Genomic DNA, 20,973 nt, shown 5'->3' with positions numbered 1-20,973 from the left:
CCCACTGAGCAGAGAGCCCCATGCGGGGCTCGATCCCAGGACTCTGGGATCATGACCTGAGCCGAAGGCAGAGGCTTTAACACGCTGAGCCACCCAGGCGCCCCTATTTTTGCCTTTTAAAGAAATATCATATAGTGCTTGTTTGGACAGTGCATATACTAAAATTGAAGTGAAAGAGAAAAATTAGCTTGGCCCCTTAGGAAGAATGACATACAAATTTGTAAAGAATTTCATATTGTTTAAAAAAGTCATATAAATATTAAGGGGGGACACTTGGAGTGAAAAGGAAAGACAAACACAAGAAGGAAATAGAAAATCTCCAGAAACAACAATAAAACAAGTAATAAATTGTCATATACATGGAATCATACAGCATGGAGCCTTTTTGTGTGACTTCTTAGACTCGGCATGACGCTTTTGAGATTCATCATGTTAGTATATGCATCAGTAATTCATTCATTTTCATTGCTGAGTATTATTTTAATTGTTGAGTGGTTGAATTTAACAAACTTTGTTTATCCATTCACCGGTTGATAAACCATAGGGGTTATTTCTGATTTTTAGTGACTGTGGATGAAGTTGCCAGCACCAGTTACTACAGGTTTTATTGGTATGTGAGTCTTCCTTCCTCTTGGGTAAATAGCTAGGAGTGAAATTACTGGGTCATATGGTAAGCACAAATCTTACCTTTATATGAAGCTCTCAAATTGTTTTCCAAATTTGTTGTGTATATTCACCAACCATGTAAAAGAGTTCCATTTGCTCTACATCCTCACCTGCACTTCCTACAGTCAGCTGTTTTTTCTTTTAGCCATTCTAACAAGTGGCATCTCATTTTAACTTGCATTTCCTTAGTAACTAATGATGTTAGCATGTTTCCATGTGCTTATTGGTCATTCACATCTCTTCTTTGGTGATGTGTATGTTCAAATAGTTTGCTAACCAAAAATTTTTTCTTATTATAAAGAGTTATAAAGAGTTCTGTATGTAAGTCCTTCATCAAATTATTTGCAAATATTTTGTCTCTCTGGTTTGATTTTTTAAAAATTTTTCTAGTAATTGCTTTTATTTTTTTTTAAGATTTTATTTATTTATTTGACAGAGATCATGAGTAGGCAGAGAGGCAGGTAGAGAGAGAGAGGGAGAAGCAGGCTCCCTGCTGAGCAGAGAACCCGATGCAGGGCTTGATCCTGGACCCTGGGATCATGACCTGAACCGAAGGCAGAGGCTTGAACCCACTGAGCCACCCAGGCGCCCCTAGTTATGGCTTTTAAAGAACATAAATTTAAAAGTTTTATTAAGTCCATTTAATCATGTTTTTTTCTGTTATGATTCATGCTTTTTGTGTCTTAAATTTAAGAAATATTTGCTTAATATAAAATCATAAAGATATTTTCCCATATTTTATTCTAGGGACTTTATAGTTTTAGTCTTTACATTTACATCTGTGACCATTTGGGGTTAACTTTTGTTTATGTGGTGACTAAAATTTGAGATTTTATTTCATTTTAATTTTTTGGGGTATATGAACATTCCATTTATTTCCAGCACCATTTACTGAAAAGACTACACTTTCTCCATTGAATAACCAGGACAGTTTTATGAAAAATCAGTTGACTGTGTCTGTGGCAAATTTGTAGATCCTCTATTGTTTTAATCTCTATGTCTATATTTACTTGACTATCTCACTATCTTTATTAGTGTAGCATTATAGTACGTTTTCTTTAAGTATAGGTGACACACAATTTCAGTTTCAGGTGTACAACATAGTGATTTGACAAGTTTGTACATTAAGTTGTGTTCATCTCAAGCGTAGCTACCATCTGTCCCATTACATCCTTATTACAATGCCATTGACTGTATTTCTTATATTGTGCCTTGTATTCCTGTGACTTATTTATTCTACAACATGAAAGCTGTATCTCCCTCACCCTTCACCTATATTACCCATTCTTCCACTCCCCTCCCTCTGATAACCATCAGATTGCTCTTGGTATTTAGGTCTGATTCTGCTTTTGTTGTTGTTGTTGTTTATTCATTTGCTTATTTGTTTTTAGATCCCACTTATGAATGGGATCATATGTTATTTGTCTTTCTCAGTCTGACTTATTTTACTTAGCAGAATACCCTTTACGTCCATCCATGTTATTTCAGATGACTTGCTCTCATCCTTTTTTATGGTTGCATAATATTCCAATGTTTATATAAGAACCATGTTTTCCTTTTCTATTCATCTATTGATGGACACTTGGTCTGCTTCCATATCTTGGCTATTGTATATAATGCTGCATTAAATATAGGAGTGCATTTATATTTTCTTTTTTTTTTTTTAATTTTATTTGACAGAGATCACAAGTAGGCAGAGAGGCAGGCAGAGAGAGAGGAGGAAGCAGGCTCCCTGCTGAGAGAGAGCCTGATGTGGGGCTCGATCCCAGGACCCTGGGATCATGACCTGAGCCGAAGGCAGAGGCTTTAACCCACTGAGCCACCCAGGCGCCCCGCATTTATATTTTCAAATTAGTGTTTTCATTTTCTTTGGGTAAATATTCAATAGTGAAATTATTGGGTCATATGATATTTCTATTTTTAATGTCTATTTTTAATATTTTTAATATTTTAGTGCACAAGGGTTCCTCAAAATCAGTTGACGTTCTATTTTTTCAAAGTTGTTTTGGCTACTTTAGGTATTAGATTTTCTATATTAATTTTAGAATAAGCTTTTGATTTATATTTTATGTAAAGTATCCTACTGGTATTTTGATTGGCATTTATTTAAATCTATAGACCAATTTAAGCAGAGCTGACATCTTTCTGGTGTTGAGTCTTGTAATCCATAAATATAGTATATCTATTTATGTAGGTATTTAATTCCTCTTATCAGTGTTTTATAGTTTTCACCACATAAATCTTACACATATTTGCTTAGATTTATTTCATTTTTTCATGTTTTTTGATGCTATCACAAGTGAGATTTAAAAATTTAATTTGAGGGGCGCCTGGGTGGCTCAGTGGGTTAAGCCGCTGCCTTCGGCTCAGGTCATGATCTCAAGGTCTTGGGATTGAGTCCCGCATCGGGCTCTTTGCTCAGCAGGGAGCCTGCTCCCCTCTCTCTCTCTCTCTGCCTGCCTCTCCATCTACTTGTGATCTCTCTCTGTCAAATAAATAAATAAAATCTTTTAAAAAATTTAAAAAAAATAAAAATAAAAATTTAATTTGATTGTCCATTGCTAATAAATAGATATAACTGATTTTTGTAAATTGACTTGCATATTAAACCTTGCTATAGTCACTTATTACTTCTAGGACCATTAAAAATAGATTATGTGGATTTTCTACTAGATGATCATGTTGTCTGCAAATAAAGAGTTTTATTTCTTCTTTTACAATTACCTTATTTATTTTTCTTGCATCTTTGCACTGTTTACAATCTCCAGTATAATGGAGCAAAAACATCCTTGCCTCCTTGATTTTGGTGAGAATATTATCCCCTTTCTTACCACTAAGTACAATGTTAGTTATAAGTTTTTATAAATGGTCTCTATAAGGTTCAGGAAATTCCTTCCTATTCCTAGCTTGCTGAAAATGTTATCATAACATGAATGGATGTTGGATTTTGTCAACTACTTTTTTTTTTCTTTTGTACCTATAATATGAGCACAGAGCATTTTGTTTTTAGTTCGCTGGCATGACTGGCTAACTTGCAAATATTAAATCAACCTTGCATTTTGGGGATAAACTCTATTTCATCATGATGTATAATCTTTTATATATTGATGGATTCAATCTGACAAAATTTTGTTAAGGATTTCTGTGTTTGTATTCATGAAATTCTTTTCCTACAATGTCTTTCTCTGAGTTTGCTATCAGGATAATGCTGGCCTGATAAAAAGACTCAGGAAATATTTTTGTCCCTTCTATTTTGTGTAAGTGTTTGTATGAAATTGGCATATGTCTTCCTTAAATGTATGGTAGAATTCACCAGTGAACCCATTCTAGGCCTGAAGATCATTTATAGCATAGCTTGGATAACAAATTCATTTGCTTTAATAAATAAAGCTGGCTCAGGCAGTACAGCATGTGACTCTTGGTCTTGGGGTTGTGAGTTCAAAACCCCCATATTGGTCTTGGAGCTTACTTAAGAAAAATAAATAAAAAATAAAAATAAATTTTAAAATGGCACTTATTAAACAGATAGCTATGTGCCTTCTATGAGTAAGACACTGAAGAGCTGTGGGGGACACCAAAAGAATATAATCTAGGGTCTAGAATATAAGCTGGAGAGTATCATGCCTGAATGTTCAGAAAATAATAAAGGACAATTAAGATTATCTATTTCTTCTTGATTACTTTATATCTTTCAAGGAATTTTATTTCTCCTAAGCTATCAATTCATTGATGTAAAGATGTTTATAATATTATCTTATTATCCTTTAAGTTTGTGTAGGGTTTATATTGATGTCCTCTCTTTCATGCTAATATTGGTAATCTGTGTCTTTCCTCTTTTTTTTCCTTGATCAACATGGCTAGAAGTTTATCAACTTTATTGATCTTTTCAAGGGATAACTTTTAACATTATTGATTTGTCTCTATTTTTAAAATTTTATTGATTTCTGCTCTTCGTTGTATCCCTCCCTTTGCTTGCTTTGGTTTTAATTTGATCCCTTCTTTTAAATGGAATCTTAGATTATTGACTAAAGATCTTACTTAGTTTCCAATGTAAACATTTAATGCTGTATATTTTCCTCTTGGCTATATCAATATTTAGTTTTTAATATGAAAAATGAACTTACTTCATGCTTAGGTTGAAGTGACCGATTTCTAAATGCTTAATGACAGTGTCTGCATTTCTTATCATGGATTGATCATAAACGTTTGGGTCAGCAGGTCACATTTCAGTATTTCTGCTTTTGCTGATGGGACCTGGGTTCTACCCCAGATTTGTTCACCACAAGGATTAAGAGATGAGGGCTGGAAGGAGGGTATAGTACCTGTGACCTCTGGGCCAGCCAACTAGAAAGAGAAAAGGACAGGCGTCAGCAACCTTTAGTGCCCCACAACACCCAGGAGAGAAAAGTGACTGCAGAGAATCTAGCCCTCTCCCACCTTAGAGACTAGTCATTAGGAGGAAGGGCTAACTGTTGTTCTAACATCTAGAAGAAAGTAGAAATTCTGTCTCTGCAAACCTATATAAATGAGGAAAAAGAAAGATAATGATTCTTCTCTGCTCATTCTACCATTACCATCCACTTTCTGGATTCACCCACCTTAGAAATAAACTACATTTGATAGTTCCCTTTTTTTATTATTTAAATTCAATTAGCCAACATATAGTACAACATATAGTACTAGTTTTTGATATAGTGTTCAATGATTCATTTGTTACATATAACACCCAGTGCTCATCATATCATGTGTCCTCCTTAATGCTCAACACCCAGTTACTCCATCCCCCCAACTGTCTCCCTAACCACAACCCTTGTTTTCCAGAGTCAAGAATCTCTCATGGTTGGTCTCCCTCTCTGATTTCTTCCCATTCAGTTTCCCACCTCCCATCCCATATTGTCCTCTGCATTATTTCTTATATTCCACATATGAGTGAAACCATATGATAATTATCTTTCTCTGATTGATTATTCCTAACTAAGCTTACAATGCTTAAGTGCTATGCATAAACTCAACCAGCTCGTTAGTGTAGACAAGAGAGAATGAAAGATTTCTTGACTCTTAGCCTAATATATTCTTTCCATAATGATAAGTTTACATGGTCTTTCCCTTGCCTTTTAGCTTATAATCAAAGTGAAGGGGTGGATGTGTGGGTGTCTGTAGAGCAGAAGAGAGAGAGAGTTTTCATTATTTAAATATTTTCATTAATCAACCCCTGGTTATAGAGATAAATGTCATATCAAAGATTTCTGTATTAAGAAATAGGAATTCGAATATACCATATTGTCAACAGTGAGATATGTCAAAATCACTGAATTTTGGAGCTGGGATCTGACTCAAAAGTCTGTGTTCTTTTCACTTTGTCTCATGGCTTCTCACATGTGATTACAAGCCCCAAGTCATAAAGGCACTTGGCTTTCAAATCCCAAAGGCATAATTTTCTTGCTGTTTTCTCAATTGCAAACACTTGCCCCCAGAGTACTGACCTTGGGACATAGGGCTCTAATTGCCCTTATTCTCACTTTAAAAGAGGAACGAAGGTTTTCACGGAGTAGTGTTTGAAGCTGAAACTAGTGTTGAAAGAGCAGTTGCTCCCCTTACTAAATTGTCCCAAGAGCAAGGAGTCAGTGTGCTCTCTCCTCCCAGCCAGCCTCCAACCCCCAACCCACACCCCTTTTTACCAAAGCAAAGGAGTATGCATCTATCTGCATAATCATTAAAATGCACCAAGTCTCAGAACTGGCTTTCTCTCCCCCCATTCTACTGCCTGACAAAGGATTTGTGACAAAAGACCTTCTTCCCAGTTTGTAAAACAGTTGTGTAAAACTCGGACTGTAAAGTCACAGTTGACTGCTTTAATGTGGAACAGCTGGGAGGGTGTAGACACACTGGCAGGTTGAGACAGGGACTGGGAATGATCCCCCATTCTGCGAAGGGTCGACTTAGTCACACCACCTGCTGCCCCTATTATTTCAAGAGCAAACCAGTCATGACAGCCTCAACAGACGGACACACGGCACCAGACGGTGCAAGGGAAGTTAAGAAAAGATAAATTAAGTGATCAATAAAGATAAGGGACCTGCTCAGCAGTAAATGGTGCTGACAGACCAGACAAAACATGAAGCAAACGGGCATTTGATAATGTGGGGGTGTGTGGAGCTTAGCGTCAACCTTCATAGTATTGACATTTCGGAGACCACTGGGACATTGGCAGTGGATTTTCCTGGCTGGGCTGACTTGAGTTGGAGATGGTTGCTTTTATCTATCCAATGTACATGTAGAAGGGTTCAGGGTCCATTTTAGAAGTGTACTAAGCCATATACCTGGAGGAGGCCACATCTGACATTGACCTAAGCCAAACTAGATGATGCATGGGGGTGAAATTTGAAGTCTAAGGTCCACAAAGATATCTCTTCTTTTGACTTATTTGTTGAACATTCACCAGTTTGTTCACTGCATCTAATTTTGAACAAGCATCCGTTATGGACTAGGCACAGTGTGAGGCCATATTGAGTATGGGTATGTGGTGGTTATAATGGTGATGATGGTACAAAATTCTAGTCATTTCCCTGGAGGATGTTATAGACTAATGGGAGATGTAGCCATCTCGCTTCCAACACCATGTGCCCCGAAACCAGTTCAGATATAATCTCTCAAGTACTCTAGTAGAGGAGTGTACAACATGCCAGAGAGGGACTCAGTCTGCTTGAAGGAATTGAGAACATGTTTACCGAGGAGACTTAAGAAGAAGAAAATTCAGGGAAAGACGTTTCTGGCAGAAGAAACAGCACAAAAAGCACAGATATGACAAATGTGGCCTTCCTTCCCCAGATCTGGATCTGCGTTCTCAAAACAACAGGTTACTCAAGGGTGAGTGATTTAAATAGTATATATTTTTAAATGTAAATAGAAGTATATAGTAAAGGAGAAAAATTTTCAAATTATTTTTTTGAGATAAAGTCTAATGCTGCCAAGAAATTCTGGGCTTTTCTATAAGGCTGCTTCAGGCTTTGTCCCCAGATATTCTTGGGGTTTGTGCTTATTCTTCTCTGCATTAAGTAGAAAAAGTTAAAACTTACGCATGAGGCATTCAGATTGGTATAGAGAGAAAATGAGATGTCTGGAAGGAGATGTTAGGAGAGGATAGGAGAGATTAGGCAGGAGACAAGAACAGGAACAAGGCTGGTCAGAGATGTGGCCATACTGACAAAGGTCTCCATGCCTCCTGTATTAGATGGAGATTTACAATGTACAAAGTACTTTTACAGAAGTATTTCCTCTGACCTTCATCATGACCCCATCAATGACTTTGAAATGGGGATAACATGAGCATATCTGTGGAATTTGGTGTTTAATATTTGAATTTAAGAAAGGCTCACTGGCTTTGTAAGAAGAATGAAATTGCTGGAAAGGTAAGAGAAGGAAACTAAAATTATTGAGGGCCTACAATGTACCAACCACTTTAACATTCATTATCTTATAAAGGTTTGACAACAGCTGACAGAAAACTCAAAATAAAATTAGCTTAAATCGGTGAATTATTTTTAATTACCCATAAGGATAATCAGAGGTAGTCTTTGTAGGGCTGGCACAGAGTCACACTGTCTCAGTATTTAGGCTCCTCTAGCTCTCTGTTCAGTCATCCTCAGGAACCAAGAAGTTTGTTGAGTTCCAGCCATTATGCCTTTTTCCAACAACTAGCAAAAATTAAAGAAGGGCATGGAACCCTCCTAATTAGATCTCACTGGCCCAGATTCAGTCATGTAAACACAGCTAGCTGCAGAGGATGCTGGGAAATGTAGTCTTCTAATCAGGCTGCAGCATGCTCCAATAAAAAGGAAGAGAATGGATCCTGGGGCTGACAACTAGAAGTTTTGCCACACAATTATCCTCTAGTTGAGGAAGCAGTTCAGAGAAGGTAGATGATTTGTTCCAAGTCATAAAACTGTAAAACTGCAGATCATAGGTTCAATTCAAGTTCTTACTGAATCTGAATCTGATACTACTACTCTAGTGCTCCTCTTGGACCTGGGGTGGTGGTGGGTAAGGAATGAAACACTTAAAGCTGAAAAATAGGGGGCGCCTGGGTGGCTCAGTGGGTTAAGCCGCTGCCTTCAGCTCAGGTCATGATCTCAGGGTCCTGGGATTGAGCCCCGCTCAGCAGGGAGTCTGCTTCTCCCTCTCTCTCTGCCTGCCTCTCTGCCTGCCTCTCTCTCTACCTGCCTCTCTGCCTGCTTGTCATCTCTCTCTGTCAAATAAATAAATAAAATCTTTTATAAAAAAAAAAAAAGCTGAAAAATAGGAGTACCTTGAATAGCATAATGAAGGTCTGAACTGATGATAAACTCTTATACCATATATTTATAATAACAGTGAAGTACTATGTCTTGAATCTTAGGCACCTATAAAACTTTATTCTACATTAACACATTCTTCCAAATTTGGGAGATAGTTATCATTAGTTCTTATTTACAGATCAGAAAACTAAGACTCAGAGAGGTTAAATAATATGCCTGTGTAGGATTATCTGCTCTATTTTTATGTTATGCTATCTCTCAGTGTATCATTAGAAAATAAATTTTTATTTACATAGGTTTTTATTTATCCACATTTTTCTGAAATATTGCTATAATTTATTCAGAGCTGAAAGGAAGTCCTTATGATTCAATTTCCTTTCCACTGGTAATGGGGACACTGAAGCACAGGAGTATAACAATGGCAGCCATGGCAATGACAGTGATTATAGTTATAGTGTGTTGGGTGCCGTAGGGTAGGTGAGTCTCCAGCCTTGTCTCCCAATGCCTGTCTCCACTCACCATCTTCCATAACCCAGTCAAGGGAAGAAGCATTGCTAAATGAATAACAAGAATCTGAAACACTGAATGGGTCATGGTTATCAATAGACAGGGTCACTGTGTTAAAACACCACTACCATTTCCTCCTACCTCTGTGTGGTGAGCAGATCCAGCAGGGTTCTGGGCACATGAGCGTGGGCCCAGTCAGCTCTCTCTCCCTCTGTTTCTTCCTCTCCTCCCCTTCCCCCTTGCTTCTTCACTCTTTCTTTCTTTCATCCCTTTTTATTCCCTCTTTTCCTTCTTTCCAAACCTGGACAGCTTTTTTCTTTCTCTAGCTTGACTTCTTTTTCCTGTAAATCCCCCAGAAGGTAGATGATTCTGAGATTGAAATTTTGGAGGAGAGGAATGCAAAGTCTGTGCTTCGTCCTCAAGCTGAAACCATGTGCTCCACCAAAGCTTTTCTGAATGTGAGAACAAGGGTGTGCCAGTAGCGAATGCCAAATGGGCTCTTTGATTTCCTTCTACTTTTGTTCCTCATGTGTTTGACTCCCTCAGAAGGAGGGGAGAGTGCAGGGCAGGATTTGGTGATACCTAATTCGTCACTCTGATTATATCAATTCTTCCTTCACAAATACAAAGAGTTTACATGTGCCGGGCACCATGCTCAGCACTGTGTATGCAGGACTTCACACACTCCACACAGCAGCCATCTAAAGGAGTCACAGAGCAAAGGACTTGCCCAGTGCATAGCCATGCCACCAGGATCAAAATCCAGGTCTGTTTTGACTCCAACCCTGCTCTTTCTATGGCATGTATCAGTCCCCTCCAAAGTACAAAGGGAACCCACACGTGCCAGGCAGCCCTGGACTGGAAGCTGTTGCAACCCTAAATTAAGTGGAATATCCCCAGTCTTTCAAAAGCTCTTCCAGTCATGAGTGTCCTAGTGTTTGATTAATGCTTTGCATCTGTGAGATCATGCCAGACCAAGCTGGCCTGGAACTGTTTCCTTTTAGGAACTGGGCTCCCTGACTCTAGTCCTGAAAAGACTATGATCCATTCAAGTCATATCTGCTCAGTAGGCATACCATATCCAAACTTGACCTCAGCAAACAACTGGAAGTGTTATGCCAGGGTGTGGAAGGTTCCAGAGGCAGCCATGTTATGCTTCATTTCGTTGTTCTGCCTTCCTCTAGCCAAGTTTTTCTTAGCAATTTCTGGGCATCTTTTTTCTTCTCCACATGACAATTACTGATCTAAGTAAGTGAGACATTGTGATGTCATGGAAAAGCTTATAATGGAGTGCCTGAAACACCAGTCCTAGCCCAGCCTCTTCTCTGTGCTAGCTGTGGACGTCTCTTAGACTTAACTTCTCTGCATACCAGGGTCTTCATCTGCTTAACAGAGGTGACAAATTGCTGTTGAGCCCCAGTAAGTTAGTAATACACAACTGTGTCTTATGAAATAACCTAGCAAATGTCATTTCTTGGTAAAAGATTTTCACTCTCAAATCTGAGGTTTTTGAGAAAAAAGACCATGTCTTGTTGCCTCAGCTTACCTGTCCCCAGGGAGAATAACACCTCAGCTACTAGATTTTTATAAAAATTAAGTGAACTCTCTGTAAAGCGCCCAACGGTGGAGACTATGTAAAAGGTAGGAAATGAGGATTAAATGTTTCCCACTGAGCTCCTTTGTTTTGCGTCCCCAGCTCTTAGCACATACTAAACATTAGTAAATATTGAGATAGCCAGTACAACATATGGATTATTAACAACAACAATAATCATCATCACTTTTTGTGCAGACTCTTACCAGGCAGTATTCTAAGCGCATTATACATATCCACTCATTCAGTCCTCATAACTACGCTTCTAGAAGAGTCCTGTTATTATCCTCATTTTACGGATGAGGAAACAGATGGGAAGAGGTCAGTTACATTTCCCAAGGCATCATGATAACACCTAGCAAGGCCGAGATGTGCATGTAGACTCTCTGGCTCTAGAGTTAAGAGTGTGGATCACAGACCACGTGTTCAAGCGCAAATGGCCAACAATTCTGCAGCTCTTCCCATCAAGAGGTGGATTCTATTTTCCCACCCATTGAGCCTGGACTGGCTTTGTGACTTGCTTTGATCAACAGAATACAAGGAAGTCGCTATGAGTTCAGGGCCTAGACCTCAGTAGGTCTCTGCTCTCACTGTCTTGAAAGGCTGTCACTATCTAAACAAATCAACATTAGCCTCCTTAAGGATGACCTGGACCAGCCATCCTCATCATCCCACTTGAGGCCCAGACCTGTAAGTGAGGCTCTCTTAGGCCATCCAGCCCCAGTCATCCCAGCCCAGAGCAGCATAATCTTCTAGCCAAAACACAGAATCACGAGAAATAATAAAACAGCTCTTGTTTTAAATCATGAGTTTGGAAGTGGTTTCTTATGTAACAGGAGGTTGATCTGCTTAGAGGCTGTGTGTCCTTGGATGGGCTGCTTAGCCTCGCTGACCTCGGTTTCATTACTTATAAATGAGAATAACTATTCCCACTTTACAGGATGCTGTATGTTTGGCATGCTGTATGGTAAGTGAGGGCTCAAAAAATGCTAAATTTTTCCCCATGAAGAATATATTATGCAAAGATAAGCTTTGGTGGGAGACAAAGTGGCTAGAAGATCAATTTGTAGATCAGGATTACAAAGATTTAAGGACATGCTAGGTCACAAACACTTGGAACATGTAAGGGGGTATATTGAATTTTTGCTAAGAGGGGATTTAGAGGGTTGGTTGCATGGTTGGGTTCGAGGACCTTTAAGGTTCATTCTGTTCTTGAGATTTGACAAATCTCTGGCATCAAGGATCATATGAGCCAGGTTTAAACTTTTACCTCTCTTTTTCTCTCTTTCTAATTACGTTTCCTTTCATACATACTGGTAATGCCCAATGAGGGTTGAAACTAGGCATGCTTTGTTGAGTGTGTTCTAACCCTAACACAACAGAGAGCAGGGGCTCAAAAACATTAGCCGAATTGAGCATGTAGCACAGAAGATCCAACTGCTTTTACTAACAATGTTACCAGGAATGGACAAAACAATTAAAAATAATAGAGGCGGAGGGAGATAGAAATGGAGAGTTTTGTTTTGCGGTTTGGTGAAACACACATAAATATGCCCACAGGATGGTTAGCATGTGGGGTTTTATTCATCTGTTTGTTTTTCTGGCTTGTTTGTTGGTTTTTTGTTTGTTTTGTTTTTGAAGATTTGTTTTTACTATGAGAAATCTTTTATAATAAGTATTGCTGGTTCTCTGTTGCTTATGAGGGTCTCTTTCGATCCCTTAATCTCGCTAAACAAGCTGTCATTAAAAACCCTGCAAATGACCCAGCTCAAACACTCAGACTTGCATTTGGTGGATTTTTTAATGTGTCCCCTCCATAAAGACATACCACAGCATCAACCCAATTGCAATGGAATATGTCTGCAACTGATGAATGTACTTGCGCTGCAAGTTTCACTTTACAGTTTGGGAGGGGGTGATCTGTGTAGGGACTGTGGCTTTTAGTAAAGGAAACTAAAAATACAAAATGAACCTTCACAGAATCAAAGTGAGTTGAAATATTCTCCTATACTACCCCAGTATTTTTATGGAAGACAAATAAAATTCCTCATCCATATTTCCCTCCTCTGTTCCCTGGCTTCAAACTCGAGCCTTGTGATCCGCTCACATTTTCCTTCTTCACTCTTTGCTGGTGCAAGTCATCTCCCGGCTTTGCAAACCCCAGCACTGCTGATGAATAAACATAGTTCTGTCTGTGGCGCCCCATACACTTTGCAGACAATGTTCAGCTTCAAAGTTTTCCGAATTGCCTGGTCTGGTTTTGTTAACGACATTAGTGGGACTTCATTGTCGGGGTTAGGGGCGAGACAATGGTGCATCTCTTACATCATCAAGCACAAGGAGCTCTGTCTCCAGCTGTACAAACAGCACAGGAAATGGATTTTTTTCTTCGTGTTATTTTTCGTCTATTAAAATTATGCAAACCCTGCAAATACAACAATTGCTTTGTTAAGACTCCCGAAATGTCTAACCATTCATTTCCCAAGTAAGGAGCCTGCGGTGCGTTTGATGCTGAGGATTGTTAATCCCAAACGTGGAGAACTAATAAAATAATCAAAAAAGGACTCCAGAAGTGTTGATAAATTTCAATTATCTCTTGCTCTGTCTCCCAGGATTGGGCTAGCAAGATGGGACTGCCTTCAAGTAGTACTTGAGTCGGGGCTGCATTTTCTCTTCCTCGGGCCCCGAGGCACCGACGTCTGTCCTTTGTGGCTGAATCGCCTTAGTGGGGCTGGCTGGCGTTTGGAGGTGCTCAGGGCTGGAGGAGACAAAGCAGGCCTGCTGCACAAAGGCGAGGGAGCCAAAGAAAGCAAAATTGAATCTCTAGCACCCTGCTCCTGAGTAAACAGACAAAACTAATGGGTCTGCCATTTCTCCTCCCATCCAATTACTGGGTTCCAGTAGAGAGAATATGGCAACATCAGCTCACACAAATCCTAATGCTCTTAATCCCTTCCATACATATAAACCTCACATCCACCCACATGACTTCATTACCCAAACCACCCAGGCAGACAGTGTGAAGGAATGGGCCCACCAGCTGCAGAAACCTGCCTTCTTCAGGTTTTAATCAGCTAATGAGGGATATGCAAATGGAAAGCTTATGGGATTATGCCTTGTCCGACAGCAGTTCACCCCTAGTGATAGAGGACTAATACAGGTGTTAGTAAACGGGTTATTAGACCCGGCCTAATTTAGGTCTATTCATGCCGCGCTCCCACTCTTAGCCTAAACATTTGTCCTCGTCCTGGGGGCCCAGCAGGAGCCATCTTTAGGCCTGTGGTAGGTCTGACATGAACTCTTCGCTAAAGATATGAAGTTAATAAATCCGGCCATTGGGTGTTTAGGCATACACAGCGACATGAGAGTGGCCTCTGGTAGGGGCTTTTTTCTTCCCCCCCCCCCCCCAGGAGAAGGGCCTGAGAAACTGCTGGGGAACAGCGAGAGGGAGTTTGACTCAATATCATTCACCACTTTGATTCACAAGGGAATAGGGACAGAGACAGTGGTATATTGGTAGACGGAGGACAAACAGGTCTCTGGAAGAGAACCTGATTTGTAAGTCCACTCACTTCCATGGAGTAAAGGCTCCTACCATGGATCATGTCTAACCACTGATGTGACGTCAAGCGTCTTACAAAAATTCTCAAAAAATTAACCATCAGCTCTTGCATGCCAGTATGAGCAGGCTTCAGTGCTCCATGGGACACGGGCCTGGCCCTCATGACCTGTGGTCTACACAGTCATTCAAAGTGAGTCTGTGAGGTCAAAATATTTTTACTTTTTTTTTTCAAGATTTTATTTATCTATTTGAGAAAGAGAGAGAGAGAGAAAGCATGAGTGGGGATGGGGGAGAGGGAGAGAAACAGGCTCCCCAGAGCAGGTAGCCAGATGTGGGGATTGATCCCAGGACCCTGAGATCATGACCTGAGCTGAAGACAGATGCCCAACTGACTGAGTCACCCAGGTGCCCCAAAACTATTTTTACGGGATGCTCAGATGCTATTTGCCTGTTTTGATAGGTTGACATTTACCTTGATGGTGCAAAAACAATGGTGGTAAAACCGGAAGCTTAGCACAAACCAGCGCACAGCATGGCTAGAACAATCTTTGTGTTTTTCACCACTCCTCACTTGCCGGAAAACAAAAAAAATCCCAGCCTCTCTTGAGAATTAAGAGTGAAAATCATTAATTGATCAAATCTTGACGCTTGAGTACATATCTTTTTAATATTCTGTGTGATAGCCTAGGAAGTGCATATGAGGCACGTCTTCTTACCAGAACGTGATGATTACTTTAAGGCAAGCCCTGTCCGATGGTTGAAGTTCTAGGCTGAACTAGTGGCTTTTTCCATGAAATGGCATTTTTACATGAAAGAGCAACAAACTGGGCTTATTCAGACGTGGGCACTTGACATTTTCTTGCAAAGGAATGCAATGGACCTGTCATTTCAAGAAAACCAACTCACAGTACCTGTGGCTAATGGTGAAATTTGAGATTTCAAGCAAAACCCAAAACTTTAGAAAGCTGTATCTCCACATCATGAATTTGACATGTCCCAATATAAAAGACTTCTCAGTGAGATTAGCGCCTATCTATTTTGTGATATCCAGGAGCCACAGGAAGCCTTTCAGCAGCTTCATGACCTGACCTACAACTTAGAAAGGTCACTCCGACCCCAGGCATCTTAACTAGGAGCCAAAGACTGGTGAATGGGGGTCTAACTTCAGAAATTTTCTTTAGCTGGTACTGTGTTCTCATAGTTAAGAATTTAACAGCTGGATCGTTCAAGGCCCCCTCATTCTCTGGGGGCTCACCCCCCCCCGTGTTTATATTATCTTCCTAGTCCTCAGATTGGTATAAACCAAAGGAAGCCCCCCATGGGGAAATGGTGAGGTGCTCAACCAGAGGTATACTCTCTTGACTGTGCAAAACTGGGAATTCTTCTGCGCTTTGCCAGGGTTCTCTTCAGCCTGAAGCTTTTGAAATGCCAGTGAAAGAACAAGAAGGAAGGTTTGTGGAAAGAATAAAATCAGGCTTGGAGAATTTTAGATTTCTCTAATTTTCTCATGGTGAAGAAAGACTTTTACATGTTATGACTTCATTTTCTACAAACTATCTCTACTGGGAAAATAATAAATTTACATGCCTGTTTCCATAAGGATATCTCTTATTCTCTTCATCTTAAAATAAGTTGGACTTTTTTTTTCTTTTTTTCTTTTTTTTTTTTTTTTTTAAGATTTCACTTATTCACTTGACAGACAGAGATGACAAGTAGGCAGAGAGGCAGGTAGAGAGAATGAGAGAGAGGGAAGCAGGCTCCTTGCTGAGCAGAGAGCCTGACGCTGGGCTCGATCCCAAGACCCTGAGATCATGACCTGAGCCGAAGGCAGAGACTATAACCCACTGAGCTACCCAGGTGCCCCAATATGTTGGACTTTAAAAAATTATAACTCTTTTATTTTCCAAGGACCAATGAAACATAATAAAAAGCCTGGGGGGGAGGGGAGAAAAATCACCTCTAATCCCCCTCTACATGGATTTTATTATTTTTTCATGCACTCTCTCTCCTAGTGTTGGCCCAGAAGCATGCATAATGATTACATAGCTGTCATCATAGCACAGAAATAAATTTATATTCTACCCTCACTTTTCATTAACGTGAAGAGGAACATGGACCCACCTGAGTGCGTGTGGGGTGCCAGGGATGGCCGGATGTCGTAGCCTGTGTTCTCTTCTTGATTCTTACCAGCCACTTATTAAAGTGGGTATGATTCAGGCTTGGACCACGGAGGTGACCTAAGTAGAGGCTGCACTAACACGAATTGGCTATCAAGCTAACCAGGTTGGGAATGATGAGGAAGGATTCAAACCTTCTTTCTCAGGATACCCATCCTCTTCCTCTTTCCGCGGCTGCATCCTCTCCACAGTGACTTGTGTTGGCTTCGGTGATCTAGGGGATTATAAACTGCCTGAAGGCAGAAACCCGGTTTCACTTGTCGTTATCCCCACAACCCAGCACAGTGTCTGGCAGGTCATAAGTCGTTAATCACTATTTGCAGAATAAATACAGCCTCCGCACCCACCTTTTCCCACAACTCCTGAAGAGGTTAGGTGCTCATGAGGGCCTCCTCCTTTCTCATGGTGCAGCCAGGCCGGTCCAGGAACACAGGGGAGGGTCCCACAGGACCAGCCAACAGGGTCCTTGGCTTCACACAGGATAGAAATCAAGCGCAAGCCAGAGAAAGTGGGAACAGTTTGTTGACTAGCGTGAGTGACAGGGAATAGCAGACAGAGTATGTGGGAGATTGGGAAAGGAGAGAACAATGAGATTCATCGTGGTTTGGGATTAGGGATTTATCAGGGTCCTGGGAATGTGTAAAATTGCTAATTGCTAAATTGCTGAAGGAGGGGACATTGATGCCAGTGTCAGCTGGGGTTTGTTTGAAGCTGGTGTCTTGGAACATGTTTGGGATCTGGCTCTTCTTAGATATTGTCAGGGGTGTTTGGGGCTTAGGATAAACTTTCTTGTTTCCTGCTTGGAGTGGGAACATAGCTTCTGTGGCTTATTCAGAGGCAAATTATGAAACATGAGTCAATGGGCCTAGCAGAAAAACAGCAGGTCAAACCCTTTCTACAGTGGGAGTCCCAGAGCACCTGGGTGGCTCAGTGGGTTACACGTCTGCCTTCGGCTCAGGTCATGATCCCCGGGTCCTGGGATCGAGCCCCGTGTTGGGCTCCCTGTTTAGTGGGGAGTCTGCTTTCTGCTTCTGCCTCTGCTCCTCCCCTCCCCTCGTGCTTTCTCTCTGGCTCTCGCTGTCTCTCTCACTGTCTCTCAAATAAATAAATAAAATCTAAAATTAAAATAAAATGAGAGACTTTTCAGTTCTCTACTTCAAAACTAGTACGTCCTGGGCTCTCGACCAGGTACAGGGAAACAAAGACCAAAAACGCCCTGGAGGGAGAAGGCAGGACACCCGGAGGGAAGTGTTCCCTGCAGGTGTCTGAGGGCAGCAAAACAGGAAGAAGCAGCTAGGGATGTGTGGGACCATCCGGGATGGCTCTCCAGGAGAGATGGTCTTGATCCATCTTCTACAGAAAGCACCTCAACCTCCAGCAGGCATTTTTTGAAAATGTGCGCTTGGTTACAAGAGACCAGAGATGAGAAGGATTTCATGTTGCTAAGGATTGGGGTTTCAGGCTCATCATCTGCCTTTGAAGCATTTTATTTTTTCTTACACAGAAGGTCATAATTCACATTTTTGCCTCCTATATACCACATGGAAATCCATTAAGGCATCTTGCAATCTGAAAGAATTCTACTCACAGTTCCTTCTGTAAACAGAATAATTGCCACCACCACTGTCCCTCCACTGTTTACCTTTTTATCTGAATCCAATACATGATATTTTCTAAATTTTGTAGTTTTTGGAGTTTGGAGTTAGTGTGAGGTACCACAGCAACGGTTTTTATAAAATTTTCTTGCAAAATCGAGGTAAACTCTTACTCCATTGGTGCCTGTTTCATGAATTTACTGATGTGATTCTTTGTGCTCAATCTATGCTGACATCATCAGAATTCAGAGAGATCATATGAGAGTTCTGGTGCTAGATGAAATTGGCCAGGCACATTTTCAGAGCGTCTTGTACAAAAATGCCTGAAGAAATGCTTTTTTCTCCCCCTCAAAAATGTCATCTTCCAGGCACATGATCTCATCGCTATAGAATTCCATCTTTGGATAACAGCATAGCCAAAGTCATTGCTTACGTACTTTCCAGGATGACTGCAGAAAATTCTTCTGGCCTTTGGAGTGTGTGGGGTTATAACGTGAGGCAGGTGTCCAATTACACTTCTTTTCTCCAGCTCTTAAACTATCTCCTTCTTCCTGCCCTTGCCTTGGATTTCCCTGGATAATTCATTGTCCTAAAATGCAGAAAAGATATTGGAAGTATTTAGATGCCAGAGTACTAGGTAATCATAAGTACTTCTTGGTGGTTCTGCTTGGTCTCAGTGGAAGAGTAATTCCAAACGCAAGGGAGCTGTTAACCAATTTATGGTCGTTCCCAGAACACAAAACAAGCTTTATTGCTTTTTATTTGTAATCATCGCCTTGAAATGGGGGGGTGGGGGTGGATTTTTAACCTTTTTGGTTCCCTTGGAGAAGAGAGGACCCAACTAGATTTCTTGAATTCTTCCTTACAAAAGTCTTTTTTTTGTTCCCTAAACACTTTTGCTGTTGGAAATAAAGAACTCAGCAGACTTAAGTCCTTCAGCAAATGTTCTAAACACCTCATTTGGGCCAACACCTTGTCCTGGGATTGGCCTGTTAACCTTTCACCCTTTACCCAGGCTGCCATGGGGGAATGATCCTCTTAGAATCCTCCCCAGGCCAGGCCACAACATGGGATTCTTAAGTCTATTTAACCTGGGGATTTGGGGAGGCAGCTTTTCTACCCCGCATTGTTCATCATTGCCGTTTGTTTTCTATAGTTCCTCCCAATTAGTTGGCCGGGGCTTTGAAAACACATGTGACTTTAATGTCTCGTAGACCATTCCTCTGTTCTGACAGGGAGAAACGAGAGCAGGCTCATGACGCTTTATAAGAGGTGGTCATGCTTGCGGATCCAAGCATAGTCCATAAAGAATTAGGTATCCCACATATTGCATCCTACATGACATTGGGTAACTGACACGTGTAATGCCATTTAGAATTTACACATTATTTTCAGTGTCTAACTTCCTTAGCTATTTAAAATAAACCTGTGGAATAAGTGGAAATTATAAATGCCAAGTTTGCAGATGAGCAAGGCGAGGGAAGCCAGGGACATTTCCAGAGTCTCTTAGTTAGGTAAACCAGACTTACGACCTGTTTTCCATTTCCTTTCTCATTTGAATAATAAACTTTAAAATTTTAAATAATTTGCTGTTTTACCTAATTCATTTTTCTTTTCTTTTCTTTTTAAGATTTTGTTTATTTATTTGACAGAGAGAGACACAGCAGGAAAGGGGACACAAGCAGGGGAAGTGGGAAAGGGAGAAGAAGGCTTCCCTCTGAGCAAGGATCCCAAAGCAGGGCTCTCTTCCAGGGTCCTAAGAGCGTGACCTGACCCAAAGGCAGACTCTTAACGAATGAGCCACACAGGCGCCACTAATTCATTTTTCTTAATAAATAAAAACCAGCCAAGGAAAGTAGGACTTATTATAAGTCTGTTGTTCTCACAATATAAGAGTGGCAGGAATGTAGAAAAATATAAAGAAAGAAAAAAAGCAAGCAAGCTTTGGAGTCAAATAGAAAAATTAAAAAAAATTAAAAAGAGAGATCTATGCATTTGAGAACTTAGGAGATATATGGGGCACGTGGGTGGCTCAGTCAGTTAAAATTTGACTCTTGCTCAGGTCTTGATCCAGGGTCATGAGCTCAAGCCCCGTGTGGGGCATCATGCTGGACATGGAGCCTACTTTAAAGAAAAAAAAAAAAAAAAGATATGAGATGTGGCACTGACTACCTTCCTGGAAGAAAAAGACCCCCTTACTCACAACTTAATGAAAAATTACAGAGGAATTACATTCTTCAATGTTTTAAAATAAAATTAAAATTTTAGAAAGTTTGGAAATATGTTTGTAGAAACCTGTTATGAGGGAAGTCTTCTTGTTCACAGGACCCTGAAGCTATGATGGAAGAGAGATGTTTTTTGTTTTTTTAATTTTTTAATAAACGTATAAGGGAGAGATGTTTTTTAAAGTGACACATATACCATGACAAAATTAAAAAGCAATGGCAGCTTAGAAAAAAATGAGAACTACCTTACAAACAAAACAATCTTTCTATTATTCTGTATGCTCCCATAAATCTTAAAAAACAAACCTTAGAATTGAGCAAATAATATAAATGGGAAATTCACTTAAGAAAAA

General features: G+C 40.3%; 1 long non-coding RNA gene and 1 other non-coding gene across 2 annotated transcripts in view; both read left to right on the top strand.

Moving 5' to 3' along the window:
• Positions 1–20,973, top strand: part of LOC132010776 (uncharacterized) — a 155,797-nt gene that overhangs the window by 121,002 nt on the left and 13,822 nt on the right. The gene's annotated exons all lie outside the window — the stretch shown is intronic.
• LOC132009482 (U6 spliceosomal RNA) lies at positions 135–240 on the top strand. The gene has a single exon (XR_009401955.1). It is a non-coding gene; the product is annotated as a U6 spliceosomal RNA (small nuclear RNA).

The sequence above is a fragment of the Mustela nigripes genome, chromosome 1 (assembly GCF_022355385.1).
Source record: "Mustela nigripes isolate SB6536 chromosome 1, MUSNIG.SB6536, whole genome shotgun sequence".
NCBI classification, from domain to species: Eukaryota; Metazoa; Chordata; class Mammalia; order Carnivora; family Mustelidae; genus Mustela; species Mustela nigripes.
Note: the sequence above shows the minus strand (reverse complement) of the source record. Positions and strands in the feature narration are given on the sequence as shown.